Source organism: Nanorana parkeri, unplaced genomic scaffold (genome assembly GCF_000935625.1).
Source record: "Nanorana parkeri isolate BGI_ZX_2015 unplaced genomic scaffold, ASM93562v1 scaffold86, whole genome shotgun sequence".
Lineage (NCBI taxonomy): Eukaryota > Metazoa > Chordata > Amphibia > Anura > Dicroglossidae > Nanorana > Nanorana parkeri.
The window spans coordinates 2,400,198-2,411,291 of NW_017306354.1; positions in this window are offsets into that span (position 1 = coordinate 2,400,198).

Below are 11,094 nucleotides of genomic sequence, written 5' to 3' on the forward strand. Positions count from 1 at the left end.
AAGACTGAAGGGAAGGACGGAGGTCAGATATAAGACTGAAGGGAAGGCCGGAGGTCAGATATAAGACTGAAGGGAAGGACGGAGGTCAGATATAAGACTGAAGGGAAGGCCGAAAGTCAGATATAAGACTGAAGGGAAGGACGGAGGTCAGATATAAGACTGAAGGGAAGGCCGGAAGTCAGATATAAGACTGAAGGGAAGGACGGAGGTCAGATAGAAGACTGAAGGGAAGGCCGGAAGTCAGATATAAGACTGAAGGGAAGGCCGCAGGTCAGATAGAAGACTGAAGGGAAGGCCGGAGGTCAGATAGAAGACTGAAGGGAAGGCCAGAGGTCAGATAGAAGACTGAAGGGAAGGCCTTTAAGATACTGTAAACGCATGCAGCAAGGTTGTTCTCAAAACTCTTTATGCTTCAAAACTCAAAACTTTGCTAAACTCATCAACGCCTCTAGGGGGCGCTAGTGCCATGTGGACAAGCATCCTTTAGGCATAGTTATATAAACGGCGCACAGCGAGTCCTGCTCAAGTGATTGGCTCACAAGAACATCGCGCGGAACTTGAAGTCGAATTACAGAAATCCCCTGAAATAAATCTGCTTGTGCAGACAAAAGGGAGGCCATCTCTGCTCTTCTTGTGATTACAACAATGAGACTGCTTAGGTGAAGGAAGGCAGTGCCACCAAGAAGAGCACAGGATGTACATGACCAGCATCTCAGACCAGGAAGTAGAGGGTGACCCCGAATGATACCTGCACAAAGATGGTGCCATACTTGTGGACAGAAAAGCAGATGAAGGCATGGTCAGGGGGAGTCCTGCGATCTCAGGGAGAGGTAATAAATACCTGGAAGTGTCACACTGACACATTACTCATCATGCACGGACTTGACATGAAATGACATCTGATGTCAGGTTCACTTTAGAGTCCAGCAAGGTCTTAGGAATCCCAGAGATGCATTGAAAGGGAAACCCGGCACCTTCCCCTCCTGAAATAGGCCGCCTTCCCATCATCAGCCCAGAGCCATCCCTGTGTGAGGGATCAGATGGCGAGCTGTCTACGAGGACGCCCTGGAGTTGGATTTCTACCATTTTAAGACAAGTGTTTCGGGGAATGCGTGAGACTAAGGGGGGTTATTCACTATAGAGCCAAAGGATCCAGCCGGGTGAATAACCCAGCCGAAGTGAAGTGAGCCGAACGACGTTCGGCCATTCACTCTGGCTCAGTGATTGCAGCCGTACATCGGCTGCACTTCGGTCAGCCGAACATACTCTGCAAGTTCGGCTGAGCCGAAGTGCAGAAGGTCGATCCAGCATCTGGATTGGCTGAGCCGAAGCTCCGGCAGATCGCTCGCTGCCGTTCGCCTCTATTCTCATAGGGGCCGAACGGCAGTGAGTGAATAGCTGAATGGCAACAGCTCGGCTATTCTGAAAATGTTTTTTTTTTTTAAAGGTTTTAAAAATATTTTAAAAATGTAAATAAATAGTAAAATTAAAAAATAAATAAAGATTTAAAAAAAAGTTTTAAAAAACTGGCAGTGACAGCTAGCTCCGCCCCAAATGTTTCCCATTGGCCGTCACCTGCTAGAGTCTTCTAGAATGTCCCGGCCAATGAATAACAACTGGGTGGAGCCGACCGTGACGTCACGGCCGGCTCCTCCCAGTTGTTATTGTTTAATGACAGATCAGCGTCCCCAGGTAATTTGGGGACGCTGATCTGTCGTTACAACTGGACAGAGCCAGCCGTGAGATCACGGCTGGCTCCGCCCAGCTGTCATTTGCAAGGCTTACGGCCGGCCTTCGGCAGGCTGTTCACCCCGCTTCGGGTGTCACTTCAGCTCAGTTGAGCCGAAGCATGTGCCTTCGCTCGGCGACCTTATATGCCTTTGCTCGGCCACCAAGCTCGGCGTATGCCTTCGCTTCACTCCACTCGGCCACCTTCGGCTGCTGTGCAGGCTATAGTGAATAGCCCGTACAGCAGCCCTTCGGTTCGACTGAACCAAAGGGCTCCGGCGGCCGAACAGAGCTGAAGGATCAGCCGAAGCTATGGCTGGATCCTTCAACTCCTTCGTGAATAACCCCCTTAATATTAACAAGACCCGTGTGGAAGAAAATCTCAACGCACCAACCATGCCGTGTTAATCACCGTGCGCCATGTGCTCACTTTTACGATCGGGAAACAATATATTTTCAATCCATTAAAAGTTTTACTGCCGTTGGATTCACCGCAAACACATCCTCGACGTTTGTGGCCTTTTGTATGTAAAAGTCACATACGCCAAAGAAATTTATCTTAAAAATCGCAAAATTGTATCATTTATGTTTCGCTGCGCGTGACCTTTTAAAGCCGCGGTATGAAATACAAACGGAATACAGAAAAGAAAAAGTCCGGAAACGGCGTCGGAAAAATGGCTCCATAGACGTATATTACGGTAACTGGGTCACCGGCAGCGCCGGGCGCATCGCTACATTACAATAACAGGATCTGTCAGGCCGATTATTCACTTATTATGCATTTGCTTCCCCGCACGCATGCGGCGGTATATTACAATGTGTGGCGAGCCGGTCTCGGAGGGGTCCTGCGGGATACGATCGGCAGACATTACAACCATTTCTCTTTGTGACATTGGCCCATCCCGGACATGAATGTTTCATGGGCTGCTCAGTCCTCGGAGAATGGCACTTTTGTGATAAATAAGTCATCGGTTGGAGTCGCATGAAATTAAAATGAAGCGGGGAATTTTTATTAGGCACCTCGGATAAGTCGAAAGGTTCAATCCGCCGCTTGGATTTGGTATTATAGGGCCGCTAAACTTTATTCTGAGCACTGTGTATCTAAAATTACATAGGGAACGAAAGCTGCACTCCGAGCAAACAGCTATATACACCGATGATACACAGTATATACATATTGAGGGCGGGGTCTACCAAATGATTTATACTTCTGTTCATACAGTCCTGAGATTTAGACAGCACAGCCAGATTGGTGACCTGAATTCTTTTCTACTGCAGTTACAGTAGTACAGCAAGGTCACTGCCCCGCCCCTGGCCTGTGACTGGATAGAGGAAGAGCAGCAACAGGCTGATGAGGTCGTCTCTGATAATTGCCTTTTAACCAAAAAGTGGCTAAATAGGAGAGTTCTGGGGGCAGGTTGGAAGGAAGAGGAAGGAGGAGGAGGAGAAGGAGGAGAGGGAGAAGGAGGAGAAGGAAAAGGAGGAAGAGAAGGAGAAGAAGAAGGATGAGAAGGAAAAGGAGGAAGAGGAGAAGGAGGAGAAGAAAGCGAAGAAGGAGGAGGAGGAGAAGAAGAAGAAGGAGGAGGAGGCAAAGGAGAAGGAGGAGGAGGAGAAGGAGATGGAGGATAAGAAGAAGGAGGAGGAGAAAGAGAAGGAGGCAAAGGAGGAGAAGAAGAAGGAGAAAAAGAAAAAATAAAGGAGAAGAAGGAGGAGGAGGAGAAGAAGGCAAAGGAGAAGAAGAATGAGATGGAGGAGAAGAAGGAGAAGAAGAAGGAGAAAAAATAAAGGAAGAGAAGGAGAAGAAGGCAAAGGAGAAGAAGAAGGAGGAGGAAAAAGAGGAGAAGAAAGTGAAGGACGAGGAGAAAAAGGCAAAGGAGAAAGGGGAGAAAACGGAGAAGAAGATGGAGGGTGAGATGAAGGAGAAGGAGGAGAGGGAGGAGAAAATGAAGGAGAAGAAGAAAGAAAAGAAGGAGAAGGAAGAAAAGGAGAACAATAATACGTTTTTAGTTTTGTACCCAAACATTGTTGTAGCGCATCAAACCATCCTTATCACAAAATGTGTGTTGTGGGAACAGCAGCTCTTGAGCCATGCGTAGATTGTCCGAACTGTGGATGCAGTGAATGCTTGCCTTTTCTCAAACTCTAAAAGAGAGGGGGAATCTGGCCTATCACTTTCCGGGTAGGCGTCCCAAGACACGTCCACTTTATGGGTTGTTCCTGCCCAGACACCTCTTTTAAACATGCTGAGACTGCCTATTATTCCCAATTTATGGTTGGTCATACCCAATCCCTACCTCTACGGGTTGGTCATACCCAATTCCTACCTCTACATATGCAGGGACCGCCCACCCGCGGCCCAGATCCTTGCATTTAATGCTTTTGTCACTGCACATGTGCAGTAACTTACAAACGGTTGACGATGTGATCCCAGGACATGGCCCATGACACAGCATCAGCGAGAGAGAGGGCTAAGATGCAAGACTGACAGTTGCCATGTATCAAACTGTAATGCAAAGACCTACCCAAACAATGCACTTAATTGGGATATACGGTAATCAGGCGGACCTCTACATATGTAGTTGAGGGTATATCTTAAGGACATTGCACAATCATATTTTACCATTAATGGTCAGCACTGAGGGAAGGGTAGGGGTGGAGCTTAGACACGCAAAGTTCAAGTATGTGTCGAGAGGTGGAGCTGCGACCAGGAACAGTGTAGACTTTTAAATGGGGGTCACAGTCATTGGAACTCTAGGTTTATGTAAGCCACTTAGCATGGGGGATTGTCAACATGGACTGGTTGTACTTAAAAACAGGCAGGCTGGGGTCATTCTAATGGCCTGATAGGATTTGTTTGGCTTTCTGTATTCAGTATAATACATTCAGCCTTAGTTATTCTAAAGAAAAATCTCTTGTAATACTCAGCTTATTAGGGGATTAATAACTCTTCATGAATGTTTGATAATGCCTCGTAATGGCCTGTTGGCCAGCAAAGGGTTTATGTTCCTCTGCAGGCTTATTAGGACATAAACCAACCGCTTTCCATGCAAACAATTTTGTCGACAGAAGTGTCCATTCATTTGTGCACGCTCCATTAAACGTAGAATTTATCGGTTAGCACCCTGGAAGCCGGAAGGCCATTACCTGCGCCGAAACTCGCTGACAACGGGATTCAAACTGACTTAGTAGGCAGTAAACAGATGCCGACTGTCACCCGAAAGCGGAGAAAGAAAGCGGGCATGTGAGCGATGAAGATATTTCACATTAATCATTTATGTATCCTCGGGCGGCTGAGCGTATAGATATGTGCGGGGACTAAAACGCCGTGTCAAGCAAGAGGAGATTAACGCTGCCACCTTCTGTCCCCCTCGCTTTCCAGATAGGAAAATGTCCTCTGTGCTTTCTCCATCGCCTTCCTTCCTCTGTCATTTCCTTTCCATCTTTCCTCTCCCTCCTTCACTCTTACTGCTTCCTCCTCTCTCTTCCTATCTCTTCCCTTCCCCTCCTATCTCTTCCCTTTGCCTTCCCCTCCTATCTCTTCCCTTCCCCTCCTATCTCTTCCCTTCCCCTCCTATCTCTTCCCTTCCCCTCCCATCTCTTCCCTTTCCCTCCTACTTCTTCCAACTCCTATCTCTTCCCTTCCCCTCCTATCTCTTCCCTTTCCCTTCCCCTCCTATCTCTTCCCTTCCCCTCCTATCTCTTCCCTTTCCCTTCCCCTCCTATCTCTTCCCTTTCCCTTCCGCTCCTATCTCTTCCCTTTCCCTCCTATCTCTTCCCTTACCCTCTTATCTCTTCCCTTTCCCTTCCCCTCCTATCTCTTCCCTTCCTCTCCTATCTCTTCCCTTCCCCTCATATCTCTTCCCTTCCCCTCTTATCTCTTCCCTTTCCCTCCTATCTCTTCCCTTTCCCTTCCCCTCCTATCTCTTCCCTTCCTCTCCTATCTCTTCCCTTCCTCTCCTATCTCTTCCCTTCCTCTCCTATCTCTTCCCTTCCTCTCCTATCTCTTCCCTTCCTCTCCTATCTCTTCCCTTCCTCTCCTATCTCTTCCCTTCCTCTCCTATCTCTTCCCTTCCTCTCCTATCTCTTCCCTTCCTCTCCTATCTCTTCCCTTCCTCTCCTATCTCTTCCCTTCCTCTCCTATCTCTTCCCTTCCTCTCCTATCTCTTCCCTTCCTCTCCTATCTCTTCCCTTCCCCTCCTATCTCTTCCCTTCCCCTCTTATCTCTTCCCTTTCCCTCCTATCTCTTCCCTTACCCTCTTATCTCTTCCCTTTCCCTTCCCCTCCTATCTCTACCCTTCTCCTCTCCATCTCTTTACTTCATGGGTGGACACATTGATATGAAATTCAGAAGCCAGACTGCCCAAACCAGGAGCCAGCAGGATTTTTAGGAGCCATCTCCAATAACAACAACTAGAGAAGACCTTAGAAGTTAGACACCAAGAAGCATTGTGACCTGGCACCTTGGATTTGTCCCTCCCTGCGTTACTGTAATAAAGAGTTACATGGCTTGAACAAAAGGGCAACGTTTTGCTTTATGTGAGAATTGTTAAGCCCCATCATGGCATTAGGCTGCCATCTTCATACACAAATCATCTGACAAGAAGTGGAATGGAGTGCCCGTCTCTCTCTCTCTCTCTTTTTCTCTTCACAAACATTTTATCAAAAGTCAGTCAGGCTAATACGAGTCAACTGATTTGTAAATTATTATGTATTTCATTAAAAAAAAAATATATATATTTTTCTGGGTTCAAAGCCAGCCAAATTCAGTGAAAAATTGATTTTCTTTGTTGTGTTGAGTTTATGTTTTTCAGGATTGCTTTATAATGATGGAATCGAAGACTGATCAAAATGTTTATCATCATTACATGTATGTCCAGCATAACCCTGGCCTACCCCATCTTCCTGTTGATCTCTTTCCCTAACCTCTCCCTCTCTCTATCTGTCACTATAACCCGAGCAGAAACCTTCACAATCCAGCACTTAGCTAACGAGGGGCTTAACACGTCCTCTCACGTAGCCGATAATCCCTCATAACCTCCACAGATATGTGCTCCTTAGAAGGCCATTATCCAAGCTTTCGCTATTATTATCCATACATGACAAATGTGTTGATGTGCAACTCGAGATCACTGACTGGGAATGATTCCTTGTTTAAAGGGTCAGTTCACCATGAACTAATATTTCAGCTCGAGAGCTAAACCCCCTGATCATCTCTTCTATCCCTCGGGGACTCTGTTGGGGAGATCTTTGTGCTAAGTTTCTGGGTCTGTACACCTGCTGTGCCCATATGAGGGGCTCCCTCCATCCCTGTGCTGAGTTCTTGGGTCTGTACACCTGCTGTGCCCATTATGCGGAGCTCCGCCCAACCCCGTGCTGAGTTCCCGGGTCTGTACACCTGCTGTGCCCGTATGAGGGGTTCCCACTAGCTCTGTGCTGAGTTCCTGGGCCTGTACACCCGCTGTGCCCATTATGAGGAGCTCCCACCATCCCTGTGCTGAGCTCCCAGGTCTGTACACCTGCTGTGCCCATTATGCCCATCCCCGTGCTGAGTTCCCGGCTCTGTACACCCGCTGTGCCCATTATGATGGGCATTGGAATCCATGGAAAAGGTGAGGTTAAGGTCATTCTTCTTGGTTTCTAAGGGTGACATTGGCATTTAATGGCTCTAGGAGCTCCTTTTAAGATAAGCCGCCTCTCCTTTCACTGTCCAGTCACAGGCTGGAGGAGGGACAGGACCTGGAACTGTCACTTAAGCAGATCTCCAGGAATTTCAAAAGTTAACCCTTGCAGTGGGGCTACCAAACCCTCCCCCCCCTCCCCCCATCGGCAAGGGTTAACTGCTTGTTTTGGTCTAGGGAACAAAAGTCCTCGATCCTGCAGCAGTGACCACTCACCTCTCCCTGCCCCCCCCCGGCGTCTTCATGTCTGATGCAAGTGAATGGACCTTGCATAGATGTGATGATATCACGGGGTCCACCAGAGCCCGGGGGAGAAGAGGCTGCGTGGATCGGTTTAGCAGCTAGGGGGGGATTAACTATCAGGTGAGTATATTTCCTGTATTCCCGCCTCTAGACCAAGACGAGCAGTTAACCCTTGCCGTGCACAGGTAGCCCCGCTGCAAGGGCTAATTTTTGAAAACCCTTTAACATCAGCAGAGAAAACTCAGGTCTTCTGTCCTGCCGGACAGGACTGTGCTTTGTGGCAGAGCTGTGTAAACATCAGGAATGGATGGGCGGGTAAAAAAGCTCCCATATATACTGTATATTTAATCTCTGTATTTAGTTGTTTGCTGGAGTTCAGATTTAAAGGAGAACTATGAGGCGAGTGTAAATCACTCATCATCATAGTTCGAGCCGATGTGTGACAATGAGACTGTCACAGGTCGGCTCAATAGATCGGGAAATGAGCAAACTGTAACTCACAGCTCCCTGCAGGGATTCCCCCCCTCCCCTGTCCGATCCTCCAGCGCTGACTGGCGGATCGGAAGGGGAAGGGGGCGGGCACAGCTGCCTCTAGATAGGCAGAGCCAGCTGTCACTCACGCAGCTGGGTGGATCTCGACAGTATTGTCGGGATCCGTCCCGGCTGCGGCGTCTCAGTATGCCGCTAGCTGTAGCTCGCGGTATACTGAGCTTTGGGTGACGGGAGGACGCTAGTTTGTGTCCTCCCGTTACCCTTAGGAGAACTATGGGGAAAAGCCTTAACCCCATAGTTCTCCTTTAAGCTTTGGAATTGGAAAAAAAAAGGCAAGAGGGGGCACTGTGCCATCATGTGACCCTCTGACCCCTGGGTAAGCCGGCTGTCCAGCTGGCACCGGTGTGGCACCCTGACTCATGGCATGTAGACAGCCCTGTCTCTGCTAGCAGAGGGAGCTCGCCATCATAGAGGGGGGGGCGAGGGGGGGGGAGTCAGCCGCTCGCTATTGATTCAGAAGGACAGGCTCCAATCTGTGTGTTTATTTCTCAGTAATGAACTTGCTGTTAGCGTCTTGCTTGATTTCACACAGAAAACATTAAACACCGTCCTCGCTATTATTCCGGACGTGTACAGTCTGCTCACTTAATGTTTATTCACGTATAACTACCATTTGTTTTGTTTTCCCCCTTAGTAAGAACTGCAGAAGGCTAATCGCATCCAGAAATCAGCAAACCGATCAGCGTTCTTACAAACATTGTTACCTGGAAAAAGCCGAGGAGATCAATCAGATGAACCGGAAACATTGTTATATATAAAGTGGACCTTTCGGTATGATGGCAGAGATACGTCGATGTCACCATATACAGCAACAGTAACGATTTCCAAAAAAGCTTCAACTATTATTTAACCCCTTATAGACCGGGGTGTTACACCCCCTTCCTGTCCCGGCCATTGTTCAGTATTCAGCGCTGCGGAACTTTGACTGACATTTATTCTGTCATGCAACGCTGTACTGAACTGGATTATATATCATTTTTGGGGGGGCAGATAGAGATTTATTTTGGTGGTATTTAATCACCACTGGGGTTTTTTTTTTATTCTTTCCTATATAAAGAAAAAAGAACAGAAAATGTTGAAAGAAAAACTGATTTCTCTACGTTATGTTATGAAAAGTTTGCATCCGCCCGGGAACTCGCAAAAAACTACCATACCCAAAATTGGCCACCGGCGGCGCTTTAAAAGCTTTTACCACTCATGAGTTGAGTGTTAACAGTGATTAATGGCACTAGAATTATTGCTCTCACTCCGACATTCGCGGTGATATGCAACATGTGTGGCGCCATTGTCATTTTTGCACGTAGGTGTGTTTGCATCTGTATGTGAGTGTACGTGGGAGTGGGGGACTTTAAAACTTTTTTTTTTACACTTAACTTTATTGCTATCACATAGGAGGCTAACAAGCCACCTTTGTGATAGCACAGTGACAGGTCCTCTTTATTGAGACATCAGGGGTCTATTAGACCCCTAATGTCACTTAGGGACCCTTAAAGAAGCTGATGAGATCTGCTTCATCAGCTTCTTCTCCGGCTACAGCAGCCAAAGAAATGACACACTTAAGGCCTCATTAACACTGTAATGGGCCCGTACGTACAGCTCAGTGCTGCGTGTGTCCCGTGAAGGACAGGTGCTGCGTGTGATTAGTACGCAGCCCCCGTCCTTCTCTATGGGACTACACGGCCGTACGCCCCCCTACGCTCACCAGCCCTGCACATCCGTGCGTCCGAGCGAGGAAACACGCACCCCTACGGACCTGCACTTTAAGTGAGCATAGGGGTTGGGGGAGCTCCTTATAGGGTCAAACTAGGAGGTCCCCATTGATGTAATATATAACAATGTTTGTCTAGTATGACTCTTCCCTGTGCAGTGTGACTGAGTCTCCGCTGAGCCATCCTTATGTACAGACACGCGGCGCTGAGCGCTGTCACTGCCTCGCTGATGGAAGGGATGTCCGACCCAGCGCGATCGACACTGACAGCTCCAATTATAATGACGGATCTGTTTGAACAAATGTTTCCCCTCCAGATAATCTCAGCATCAAAAGTCTTCCAGCCAGAACATCATTCAAATACAGCGCTTAGTGCTATTTACACCGAGGTGGCCGATCATATCATTATTATCATCGGAAACTGATACAAGGTGTCTCCATATCGTCCTTCAGAGTTATCCGACGTCCCCTCCAACTTCCTCAGAGATAAAAGATAAAGGTGACAATTTCTGGAGGGTTTGAGTTTTCATGCTGTCACACACCCTATGTGAGGCTACCCGGTGATAACGGTGTTCTGTTCAAACACTTTACAGGAGATAAATATCAAGGAAAAAAAGGAAACAAATATACACTATATTACCAAAAGTATTGGGACCCCCCTACAGATCATTGGATTCAGGTGTTTAAATCACCTGCATGGCCACAGGTGTCACGGGTCTCTAGTGAATGGATAGGCTGCATTCTCAGTGATGTCACTGGTCTCTAGTGAATGGATAGGTTGCATTCTCAGTGATGTCACCGGTCTCTAGTGAATGGATAGGCTGCATTCTCAGTGATGTCACCGGTCTCTAGTGAATGGATAGGTTGCATTCTCAGTGATGTCACCGGGCTGTAGTGAATGGATAGGCTGCATTCTCAGTGATGTCACCGGTCTCTAGTGAATGGATAGGCTGCATTCTCAGTGATGTCACCAGTCTCTAGTGGATGGATAGGCTGCATTCTCAGTGATGTCATCGGTCTCTAGTGAAGGGATAGGCTGCATTCTCAGTGATGTCATTGGTCTCTAGTGAAGGGATAGGCTGCATTCTCAGTGATGTCATTGGTCTCTAGTGAAGGGATAGGCTGCATTCTCAGTGATGTCACCAGTCTCTAGTGAATGGATAGGCTGCATTCTCAGTGATGTCA